This window comes from Protopterus annectens, chromosome 1.part1 (genome assembly GCF_019279795.1).
Source record: "Protopterus annectens isolate FY-2018-M chromosome 1.part1, PAN1.0, whole genome shotgun sequence".
Lineage (NCBI taxonomy): Eukaryota > Metazoa > Chordata > Ceratodontiformes > Protopteridae > Protopterus > Protopterus annectens.
This window is the reverse complement of record NC_056726.1, coordinates 1232463914-1232477045: the sequence shown is the minus strand read 5'-3', so window position 1 is coordinate 1232477045 and position 13132 is coordinate 1232463914. Positions and strand designations below refer to the sequence as shown.

The 13132-nt window shown below is 41.0% G+C and overlaps 1 protein-coding gene across 1 annotated transcript in view; it reads left to right on the top strand.

Moving 5' to 3' along the window:
• Positions 1-13132, top strand: part of LOC122809505 (putative zinc finger protein 66) — a 449400-nt gene that overhangs the window by 205598 nt on the left and 230670 nt on the right. The window lies entirely within an intron of this gene.

Sequence of the window (13132 nt, the reverse complement as noted above, 5' to 3'; positions counted from 1 at the left end):
TTTTTGAAAAAACTGTTTCTTCACTGAGGTTATCCAGAATCCTTGTTGGAAGCACTAATAGAAGAAGCAAACTATAAGAGGGAAAATCTTATATTTAAGCCGATTCTGGCTCCCAGATGGTCAGATGGTGTTAGTCTGCAAACTTGTGGCACTTTAGTGTCACCTTCACACAGTACAATAGATTCACACAGGGGACAACCACTGAGTTGTGGTTTCATAACCACATTCAGTGTTCATAGTAGCCTTTGTGTGAAAATAATAAAGGAAAACTGGGAATTGTTCAGCTGTAACCAGTCTTTATTTGATAAATTTCTCCAAATATAGTATTCAAACATGGTATGAACCTCAAAGATTTATTAGAAAAGCAGTATTCTAAACCCCTCAGAGTAGGAGGAGTGACCAAATGTGAGAACTGTAACTTTTGTAAGCATGTTGATACGACCAACTCATTTTTAATGACTGGTTTCAAATATAGATTACAAGACAGGTTTAACTGTAACTCCAAAGGTATAGTCTATTTAGCTAGATGAACTCATTGCCCTGCATTTTATGTAGGGAAAACGGAGAGTAGGCTCCGAGATAGGATGTATGAACACTTGTACGCTATAGGTCGTAACAAGCTTGACAATGCCCTGGCTAAACATATTCACTTAAATACGAACCATAAGTTTAAATTCTTAGTTATCGAAAAAGTCAAGCACGATAATAGAGGGGATCCTCTTACCCTTAAACTGGAACAGTTAGAACTAAAGTGGCAAATTAAATTGGATGCAAGTAATGTTTCTGGTTTAAATGAGATAAACTCTATTAGCAGTATTCTTAAACTGAAGAGTTTACAGAGGTAAAAGGCCTGTATCAAGGTCTTGCTTCATGTATAAATGCTTATTATGTTCCCATTATTAAAAAAGAGATTAGTCTTTTATATTTATGGTTTTTCAGATCTTGTTTTAAAGAGTAATATATTATTTATGTATGACTTGTTTTTTATGGTAATGTATCTTTAAATAGTTAATGATTTAATTATCCCGCGTTTTTTGGTTCTAGTGACTATTTAAATGACTTATATTGTGTATTGACTATTTCTGAAGAAGTTTGCTATTTGGCAGACGAAAAGCGCTTAAAAGTTCATTCATTGTGTGGATTTTATTAAATGAAGTGAGCGGATTCTACTGTTGTTGGGACTTATTTTTTGTTTTTATAAAAAGGATAAATTGTCAGCGTCGTCAGTGACAGTGACTGCTTCGGCACCGATTCGCTTGACTCTGTCTCCGATTATGTCAGCTTGTCCCTCTACACTGTTGCTTTCGATGCAGACATCAGCCTTCATGGTGCAGACTACTATGGGACCGACTAGTTTGGTGCAGACTTCCTCGGCACCGATTGGTATATCGGTACAGTCATCTTTGGCACCGAATGAAGTCTCGGTGCAGACTCCTTCGGCACCATCCAGTTTCTCTGTGCAGACATCTTCGGTGGCAGCACCAACCGTTTTCTAGGCGCAGAAGCCTTTGGCGCTGACAGTTTTCTCGGTGCAGAACCCCTCGGCACCGACAATTTCTTCGGTGCAGGCCTTTTCGGCACCGACGGTTTCGGTGCAACAACTCCATTTTTGATGACACCGTTCTCAGTGCAGAAATCTTCCACACCATTGATTTCGATGCATACCCCTTCTGCGCCGGGTTTAGTGGCACAAACTATACAAACACTGCCAGTTTCAGTGCAGACATTACCTATACAGACACCTTTTTTCAGTGGTCGTGCTAGCCCTTTTTTGGACAGGCCTGAATCTCCTTCAGGGCTTTCAATGAGTTCTACCAGAAACCTTTCTGAACATGATGTGGTGCGTCTTATAGACCAGCTGCTTTTGACCAGAGGAATTCCTGCCCCTTTAAAAGTGTCTCTCCCCTCTGGAGTTGATCACCCTTTTCCACAGACTCCTACCTGTACTCCTTCTACCTCTTTGGAGGTTTCGAGGCATCCCTCCTTGGGCAGGCTGCCCTTCCAGGCCTTGGAGAGGACACTGGCCACTGCTTTTCGGCTGCCTGTGTTGGAGACTACTACTTCCTCTGAGCCTCAGCTGTCTCAGGTTGCAACCCCCGGGCACAAGAGTCTCGGGCCATTATCCCCCTGGATACCCCGTCCTTGCAGCCTTCCCCAGAGTCTCCCACTGAAGAATTCCACCGCAAGACTACATGTAAGAGGAAGCACATGGACTCTACGGAAGAGTCATTGACCGAAGACACAGATTATGATGATGGGGAGAGGTCCCAATGTTCACATTCTAACAAGGTTTCCCTTGGTGACATCCTTTAAATTTTAAAGCAGAGAGGTGAATGGAAGCCCTCTAACCCTTCCTCAGAGGAGTCTGTATTCCTGCAGGCTTTTTGTGCCTGGCCCCCTACCTCCTGTGTTACCCCACCTGCCGATGAGCTCATCAAGCTCATCGTGCAGTGTGCCTGGATGGCACCGGACTCTGTGGAGGCCATACTTCATAGGCCAGACAAAATCCTTTCTCCCCCAGAAGAGTGCCCTTATTGGTCGAAAGGTCTCCCAGTAGACACTGCCGCTACAAAGAAGGAACTGGTCGAGGAGAGCTAGACTGTTCACCCACCCAGTAAGGAATCCTGGGCAGTGGACAGATTAGAGAAGCGAGTCTTTGCGTCATCAACCTTTGCTGTTAGGTCCTTGAACTTCCTGGCACATTTCACAAGGCTACAGAGAGACTTGGTGTCCGAACTCTCTGAGACCTTGGCAGGAGCAGTTTCTGATGAGGTCCGAGACAAGGTGGCCTTTCAGTTAGCGACCCTAGAATCAGTTTCCAATTCCTCAATGCATTTGATATTGCATGCTACTGAGGGAGCGATGAGAGCTGCGTGTGCAGGCATAGTCGTGAGACGCCATGCCTGGATGCACCTTTGTGACTTTGTGAATCACTTCAAGGCTTCCTTCCTTAACGTCCCTATTGAAACTACTTTGTTTGGGTCCAAGGTTAAAGATACATTTGCCATATGTGAACAGGACGGTAAGACCCTATCTGCCGTGGGTGTACGTTTATCTTCTCCTCAGCAGTTCTATTCTAGGAACCAGAAGAGTGGGAAAATGTGGCACAAAAAGTCTCAGGGTCCTTTCAGGCCGAGTTTTCCCCTAGAGGCGGGGGAGGGGATTCTAACGGAAAATGCCCCTTTCGGGGCAGGGGAGGTCTGCAAGTCCGAGGTTCCAGGGAATCTTCAGCCTTATCAGCGCTCCTGAGGAGCAGCCTGATTGCTTTCCTCTGGAAGCAGTCGGGGGTAGTTTTTCCTTGTACCCTTCTGCCTGACAAACCATAACCACAGATACTTGGGTACAAAGACTCATCACCAGAGGATACCATATTCCTTTCTTATTCACTCCCCCCCCCCTTACCCAGAAGCTTACCCAACGTGCCATTTCAAAGGAAAGCCGCAGCTATAGAGATGCCAGAGCTGCTTCAAAAAACAGTCATCCAAACAGTCCACCCAGACCAGACGGGATCCGGCTTCTATTCAAGATTCTTTTTGGTGCCAAAAAAGACAAGGGACTGGAGACCAATTCTGGATCTCAGTGCCCTAAACAAATTCGTAAAGACAGAAAAATTCCAGATGGTCATGGTTCATTCTATACTTCCACTTTTAGAAAAAGATGATTGGATGTGCTCCATAGATCTTCAAGACATGTACTACCACATAAAGGTGGAAAGCTGCACAAGAAGATATCTTCACTTCCGGGCAGGAGCCAGTCATTACCAGTTTTGCATACTGCCCTTCGGAATTCTCTACAGCACCCAGAGTGTTCACAAAGTGCATGGCAGTAGTCACAGCTCACTTGCAGCTTCAAGGATTCCAGGTGTTTCCCTACCTAGACGACTGGCACATTACTGCCCCAACAAGACATCTACTGGATCAGGCCTTGACTTACACCCTAAACACTGCACAGCACCTCGGAATATCGATAAACTGGAAGAAATCAAACCTTCCTCCAAGTCACTCATTAGAGTACATTGGAGTGATTCTGGACACAATGACTTGTACAGCCTCTCTACCAGATCACAGAATTCAGAGGATCAAAGAACAGATTCAGGCAATATTTTCACAAAATCTAGCCTCAGCTCGATCCGTTCTTCAACTGCTGGGATTGATGACAGCCTCCATCATCATAGTTCCTCTAGCAAGGCTACACATGAGGCTTCTTCAGTGGCTGCTTCATACTCAGTAGTACCCATCCCAGCACCCCTTATCTTTTCCGATTTGAATAACCAAGATTTGCAAACAGGACTTGCTCTGGTGGATCTCAAACAACCCTCACCAGTGGCCTTGCCCCTTCAGCCCTCATCAGCCTAACGCCACAGTGACCACAGATGCCTCCCTGATGGGGTGGGGGGGGCTGTTTCAGGGAAAGAAAGTCCAAGGCATCTGGTCACAGATGAAGGCCCTTCTACATATCAGTGTCCTAGAACTTAGGGCGGTGCTACTAGCGTTGCAAGCATTCCAATCAATCCTTCCTTCAGGGACTATTGCATTTCAGTCAGACAACATGGCAGTAGTCTGGTACATCATCAAACAAGGGGGAACCAGATCATTCCCACTCTGTCGAGAGGCCATGAGAATATGGCAATAGGCGATAGCCTCCAACTATTTTCTGATAGCGACACACATTCCCGGGAGCTCCAACGTGATAGCGGACAAGTTGAGCAGATGCATTCTACAACCTCACGAGTGGTCTCTCAATCCTCTAGTGGTGGCAAAGATTTTCGACCACTGGGGCCAACCTTGCTGTGACATATTTGCGTCCCCGTCCAATCACAAGTGCAGCAATTACTTTGCCCTGATCCCCCCTCAGGGACAGTCGCTGAGAGATGCTTTAGTCCATGATTGGCCCTCGGGTCTGCTATATGCCTATCCTCCGATACCCCTCATTCCCTTGTTCCTCAAGAAAGGTCATTGGTTGAATAGCAAAGGGATTCTCATAGCTCCATGTTGGCCTTGACAAGTTTGGTTTCCCTTCTTGTGGCTTCATCTGCTAGATCGACCATGGATTCTCAATCCAACTTCAGAGTTGCTCTCTCACCTGCAGAATCTCGTTCATCCAAACCTATCCAGCCTGAAACTGACAGCTTGGTTTATCCCCTTCCAATGATTGCCAGACAGCATGACCTGTCTTCCCCTGTGCGTGATATTCTGATTGCCGCTCATAGGTCATCCACCAGACTACTCTACCGCAGGAAATGGAAGAGGTTTTCTCTCTCTGGCTACAAGATAAACAAATGGATCCTTTTACAGCCCCTGTTTCTTTTGTGCTAGAATATCTTTCAGATCTTTTTAAATCGGGGGTAGCAGCCTCCACAATTTGTGTTCATTTGGCTGCAATTTCTAATTTTCATAATGGCTTCCAGGGCTCTTGCTTAATTTCACACAGACTTTGTAAGACCTTTCTAAAGGGCATAACCCAACTAAAGCCTCCATTCAGAGAACTTGTTCAACCTTGGGACCTGGCCTTAGTCCTTCAAGGGTTGACAGCTTCTCTTTTTGAGCCTGCATCTACCTGTGATCTAAAGTATCTGTCATGGAAAATGTTGTTCTTAGTTGCTATTACTTCTCCCAGACGTATTTCTGAATTACAGGCCTTGTCTATCAAACCCCCCTACCTCATCTTTCACAAGGACAGAGTTTCATTAAGGACCAATCCGACCTTCTTGCCCAAGGTAGTTTCTGAGTTTTCAATCAGTCAAACTATTGATTTAGGTTCATAGGTTCATAGGTTTATACTAGGCTATCTGCCCCAAGGCATTTATAAGCCTAGCCCGAATTTTTGTGGCTTACGCCACCCCTTATATGAAAAAATACTGTACCCATTAGTTTGTTGTGCCTCTGTCCAGCAGTGACACAGAGATGATTCCCGGGGTAAACCTACGATCTCCCATCCACAAGTCAAGATTTCTCTTGAACAGAGCCAGCGAGGTGCTCTGCCTCACATGGACCGGGACTCTATTCCACAGCATAGGGAGTCTCTGAGTGATAAATCTATCCCTCCAGCACGTCCTATTTATATCCGTGCTAAGGTTTAAGTCGCTTGCTTTCCCTAATCATTCTAACAGAGGGGAATATTGCCTGCATACCTTGGATGTACATAGACATTTTTACCTAGAAAGGACTAAATTTAATAGAAAATCTGGCCAGCTGTTTTTGGCCTTTTCTAAATCCAGATTAGGTTGTCCACTTTCTAAAGTTACTTTAGGCATTTGGTTGAGAAATTGTATTACTTTCATTTATGGCAAGAATGGTATCCCTTTACCTGGCAGAGTAAAGGCCCACTCTACAAGATCAGTGTCAACTTCTGCAGCCTTCCATGGTAGAACATCTTTGAATGACATTTGTGCAGCCGCAACCTGGGCTAGGCTTCATACCTTCATTGCTCATTACAAATTGGACTTGGCCTCTAGAGGCAGAGCTTCTTTTGGTTCTATGGTGCTCCGGAATGTCCTTCCATAGGGCCGCCCAGGGAACAAGATAGCTGGGGACTCTGTCCCAAGTATAAGGAATAAACAGAGATTAACAACATCAGATAAAAAAGTTGTCTTACCATAACATTCCATCTGAGTTGTTTCATCTTCATTTATTCATTATGGCCCACCTGCCTCCCCCCTCCGAAGGTTTCTGGTGGATCTTATTTGTCCTTCTTTCCAGTTGTTAGGTCATGTGTGACCAGAGGTAGCCTCGGCTTCATTTTTCCAACTTGCAAACTAGATCTTAGGTAACAGGGAGAAGGGCATGATGGGTAAAATCTTAGCTCGAGAGGTTTGTGGCTGACACGAGTTTGAAAATAAGGTCGGCTCGGATCCCAAGAGTAATGAATAAACAAAGATGAAACAACTCAGATGGAACGTTATGGTAAGACATAACTTCTTTTTTTTTTTTTTTTAAATGAATTTTCAGATACTCTCAACATGAAATTGTACATTTAGATTTTTATTTAATTTAATCATCCCCAACTAAATGATGTTTCCAAAATTTATAAGAAACCTAAATCTAAGAGTTTTTATCTTTACATAGACAGTTGCCACCCCCTCATGTGAAAGAAAATTTAATAAAAATCAGATTATAAGGACTTCTAGGTTGATGTCTGACATTGCTGTTTTTAATTAAGAGATTCTACAAATAAAGACTCTGCTTTTTGAAAGAGGATGTAAGAAATGTTTCATTAACAAAATATCTGATAAAGTGAGATGTAACAGATAAAGTTTTACTGTAGACTCCAACAAACAAACCATAACAACCCCAAACAGTTCTGGTCTTCAATCAATAAACTCCTTTCCCCAGGAACAACCAAAACTCCCACCCCTCTTAATGCTGACCCAGACAACCCCCACCAAACTGCTAATACTTTTAACTCTTTCTTTATTGACTCTATCCAAACCCTAGCCAGACAAATGAACATCAACTATGTCTCCCCTCCAAGTAACCCTATGGACCCATCCTATAACTTTACACTACAACCTATCCCCACATCTTTTATCCACAGACTTATTAACAAACTTAAACCTTGTACTCCTTCAGCTGACAAGCTCCCATCTCTCTACCTCCAAAGGGCTGCCAAAGTGATTGCATACCCTATATCCATACTCATAAATAGGACAATCCAAGAAGGAACCGTCCCTGAGATCTGGAAAGTTTCCCATATTATTCCATTACATAAAGGGGATAACTCTATCGATTACTCCAACTACAGACCAATTGCTCTCCTTTCTCCATTAGCAAAACCTATGGAAAAATGTATTCACCGGCAACTTCTACAACATCTCACTCTGCACAACATAATAGCAAACTGTCAACATGGTTTTAGACCTCATCACAGTACTACCACTGCTCTCTTATCTTTTGTAGAAACCATCAATAAGAACCGTAATAACAACCTTCTCTCTTCTGCTCTCTTTATCGACCTCTCCAAAGCATTCGACATGGTCAACCATTCCACCTTAATTAGCATACTTGAATCCCTCTCCTTTGACAACCTTGCCACTAAATGGTTTAAATCTTACCTTAGCAACAGACAACAAGCAGTTCTATGGGGAAATCAACTCTCTTCTCTCCTACCCATAAACATCGGTGTCCCTCAGGGTTCCATTCTTGGGCCACTTCTATTCTCCCTTTTCATTAATGATCTCCACTCTGCTATCCCTCAAGCTACCTGCATCCAATATGCAGACGACTCTACCCTTATCTGCTCTGCTTCTTCTCCTTCTGAACTCTGCTCACTTACTCAAAAGATCTTCAACTCAGTTGAAACATGGTTCTATAAACGTTCCCTCTTACTAAATGCCAAAAAAACTAAACTTCTTCTCTTTACTCCCACCACCCGATCCCCTTCCTTACACTTCACCATTTCCTCTAATAATACCACAGTTATCACACCCGATCCTACAACAAAACTGTTAGGAATAACCATTGACAATAATCTCTCTTTTAATCAACACATTAATAACACCATTAAGTCAGTCAACAGAAAAATAGGATCCTTATACTGAATTAAACCCTTCCTAACTGAATCTGCTAGAGTCTCTACGCTTCACCTATATTTACCAACCTTAAGAAAGCCAACCTTAATAAACTGGCTACATGCTATAATAACATCGCCCGCTTCGCCACTGGCAACCCCTTCAGAACCCAACACTGTATTAACCTGAAACAACTAGGCTGGCTGGAATTCCAAAACCTTCTGCTCATCCCCCAACTGAACATTGCCCACAAAATACTGCACCAACCTTCAAACATCCCTATACTCTCAGAACTTTTAATCCCATACAATAATCTTAACTCCCTTCGTTCTTCTAGAAAACTTATGGCTAGATTAACAAAGTCCAATAACTCAGCTGGTGACTCTCTTTTTTCTAGTACAGTAGGAAGGAACTGGAATCTACTACCCAGTGACATAACACTAATCTCATCACTGCCCCTCTTCAAACAAAGAATAAAAGAACACTTGAAAAGTCACTGGCTCTGTTCCTGCACTAAACCTGACTAAATTTCTACCCCTTCTCTGTCTCGTTACTTCCCCCGCATCTCTCTCCCTCTTCCATGAACAACTATCTTTTTTTTAACTTACCTCTTTTCCTCTTCGCTGAAAGTTTGTTTAATCCTTTCTTATCCTTTCTTTTTTACTTTACTCTCCTCCTCTTAACTTTTCTCCCACTTCTCCTCCCTACTCACCTTTCCCTGATTTTTGCTTCTCTGTAGTTTAGTTTGTTTATAGGTAATGATATTAGTTCCTATTTGTAAATTGTTTTTGCATGCTAACTTTTCTTTATTGTCTTTACATTTATCCTGTTGTTTTTGTTGTATTTGACTTCATATGTTGTATGTTTTTTTCTGTATATTCTGTGGAGCTTTTCTCCCCGGGCCTCTACTGAAAATGGAAATATATCCAGCTAGACTAGCCCAGTCAACAAATGTAAAATAAATAAATAAATAAATAAATAAATAAGATATGCAGATTTTTCTCCTATTTTAACTCATGCTTTTCGGGAATGATCATTCTAAGGAAGGTGAAAGACTAAGGTATTGCATTTCTTTGATGTTAGAAACCTTAAATAGTTGGAAACTAAAATTAAAAAATAGAATGTTTTAAGACAAAATGGGGACATTTTGGAAGGAATTCCTTATTTATTTCAGGTTTCTGGTAAAGTACCAACCTTTATTTAAAAGAGCAGCATATAACCATAAATTCACCCCGAGGGTTCCATCTGTGTCCCTCTTGGACATGGGCTATAGGTCCTGATTATGGAAATAAGGGTAGAACTTAGCTAGGCTTGTAAGGGCCCTAGGGCCATTAGCCTAGTGACTTCCTATGATCCTATGATTTTGGACTTCCAAGATGGCTGCACATTGAGTAACAGCTTGATTCTAGCTCTCCCAATATGAAAACAAGAAAATTAGCAGATAATGCCAGTGGACCTAGATTTCTCTGTAAATTTCAGTATCTAGCTAATAAGCGCACTGCCTGGATGCCAGGAAAAAGGAAATACAGAGGACCTAAAGGAAAATCAGTTAGAAAATGTGACGAAAAACCACTGACTGGAAAAAGTACTTCAGCTGTTCAGCAAAAAGCAGTGCAAGCTGCAGACATGACGTCCAGTAACCCAGAGTAAGCCAATTGTGCACAGACCTGACTTAAATAAATGAAACACTGATGGAGTATATCAACTCAAACAATAAAAAGCTATAGAAAATGGATGAAGCTTTAAAAAGATATTCAGATAAGGTGATATGAAGAAAAGGCTGGCTGAATATGAGACTGCACAAGAAAAGATGGTTCAAAAATAATAGAATTAGAGGGCAGAGCACTGATTGAGATTTGCTGCTGTACCAGAGAAGCTGGAAGGAACAGACTATTAATTTTATGAAAGCACAAATGGACAACTGGGCTGGTATTTCACAACAAGAATTATTAATTGAAAGGGCACTTCATGTTTATGCTCCAAACCTGGCTATGAAACAACCTAGACCTTTAATACTAAAGATGCAATCTTAACAGCAGAAGGAGTTGATTCTGACAAAACTGTGGCAGAAGGACAAAGTACTAAAAGTGGGAGACATCAGAGTGTTTATGGAAAATGACTACTTATTGTACACCAGACAGAAGAGGAATACATGTATCCAATTATTCAGGGAATGTCTAGAAGCAGGATTGAGATGTAAGCTGCTGTACCCAGCTGTCTTCAAAATAAAATATTTTTCTCTGGATGGACAAAATAATTTTTTGATGAAGTACATGCAAAGGAAGAAATACAAAAGTTTGTCCAATAAAAAATGAGCTGTGAAACAAAAGGAGATTCTGCTTCTTGCTTTTCTGGTAATAAAGACCATAGCAAGACTGTGCCAGTGAAACCTTTTCCAGTGTTCCAATGGAAAATGCTTGAAAGAAGGAAAAAAAAAACACAAATTACTAGAAGACTCGAGAGTACATTGGAAAATGAAGCAGAGACAGGATTTTGGAGATGGAGATGAACCAGAATGGAAGAAGAGAATCTAGAAATATTGGACTTTCTTGGACTTTAGGAGACTCTAAAGTATATGCACTACTTCATGTCACAAATGTTTGGAGAATAAAATCAGTAACTTGGAAACTGACAAATGTGGGATTACAAAGCAATAATTATATTTGTGAAACAGGACAGAACAAGTAAATCTCGAAACATTGGACTTTTTTGTTCTTTGTTAAACTTGGAGGGGATTTTAAAGCATATGCCCTATTTCATGTCACTAATGTTTGGAAAAAATACGCAGGAGAGGGGAAGAGGAGAGAGAAAGATAACTAAGTAAAACTATTTTTTTTCTTAATAGTACTGTTTTAATGATGCACGATTTTCTGTGCATGTTATAAAGTAAAGGTTTCTTGGTTATTTTTAATGTAATGGGGATACTAATGTAAATAGGTGCTCCTGTTTTTTTGTTTTTGTTTTTTTTTTTTTTAATTTATTTATTTATTTCTCCGATCTGTCTTTTTCCTTGTTCAGTTTCAAGAAATGTAGGCACTGCAATGTAGAAAAAAAAAGAAGAGAAGAAAAACCTGGTTAAAAGAGCATGACAAAAGAAAACGTATGTGCTTTTCCTCATGCTTGCACAGGTCAGTTTTTATCAACCAAAGGAAAAGTTGTGGATAGTAATTAATAAAGAGCTGAATGATTTTATCTGGGAGGGAAAGACTGCAAGAGTTAAGTGGGATAAACTGATTCTTTCAATAGTACAGGGCAGATTGGGATTACCCAATTTGAAGGAATATTTCAGAGCAACACAATTAAGGCTTCTACACATAACACAAGCAGAAAACTATAATTCAAAGTGGAAAGAGATGATGATGAAACGGGGGGAAGCTCAAGAAACAAGGGGAGACTGGGGTTTTGGATGCAGGCCTTTAAGGAGAATAACAATAATCATATAGAATATTATATTCATAAAGTATTCTAAGAACTAAGCCAGCATGGGAATGGAGAAAGGAGAATCTGCCAATAGGGATGACTGCAATTAGGGGTACAGACAATAGCAAGAGGGGGCTGGAATTTATTGGAGAAAACTGGCAAAGGAACCTAGTATTGGGAGTGAATAACTAGAGAGGGAAAGGTAATAGAAAAGGAGACACCAAGAATTTATTTGGACTGCAGGTTAGAGATTGCCTTCCCTATCAAGGATTGATATTAAAGAATAGGCAAAGAGAAAGAAATAGGGGGGAACCTACATGAAAGACCAGCACTGGTAGAGTTTTTATTAGAATCTAGGACAGAAGCTGCTGTTAAGAAAGGTATAATTAGTAGAGCATATAAAATATTGCATGAAAACTATAAGAACCAATCAGAGGAGGTTAAAAAGGATTGGGAAGAGAGACTGGATAGGCAGTTCACAAAGAAACAATAGGGGATATATGTATGTCTCCCAAATATGCAACAAAGTCTAGAAGATTTAGGAGCTTTGCTTGAAAGTGTTTGCATATGTATTTTTATAACCCAATTAGACTCCAAAGAATTTTCCTCAGGTATTTATCAAATGTTGGAGGTGTGATAGGGAAGAAAGAGATAACTGAGAACATAATTTCTGGGAGTGTAATGAGTTGGCAGACTTTAAAGATTCTCTGCAGGCTGGTCTGTCAGAGATACTGAGAGAACAAATTGCTGTAACTAAGGAAATTATTTTCTGAATTATGATACCGAATCAGAATTGCCTAGACATGGTAAGGCCTTGTTGAATCTAATTATGTTGGCTGTAAAAAAAAATTGTAGTCAAAACCAACTGTACTAGAAGTAGCAAATATAGTGACAGAGATGAAAAAACTTGAATTGGGATCTTTAGAAAAGGGTAGGGGCAAATTGCATAGGAAAAAAATGGGAAATTTGGGAACAATACATGCAGAGAAGGAACAAGGTTTAAAAAAGGGCAGAATTTGAATGAGCTATGTAATGTCTGACTGACAATGGCTGGACAGATTATAAGTAATGTATAATGTTTGCCACTACATTTGTGTCATCATGGTTTGCAATGTTTTATGTTTGCAACTGAAATTACGTCAGTATGGTTTATTTTCATTTATCTAAATGCAAGCTGGCTTGTGTCATACGTGATAATTTAATAAA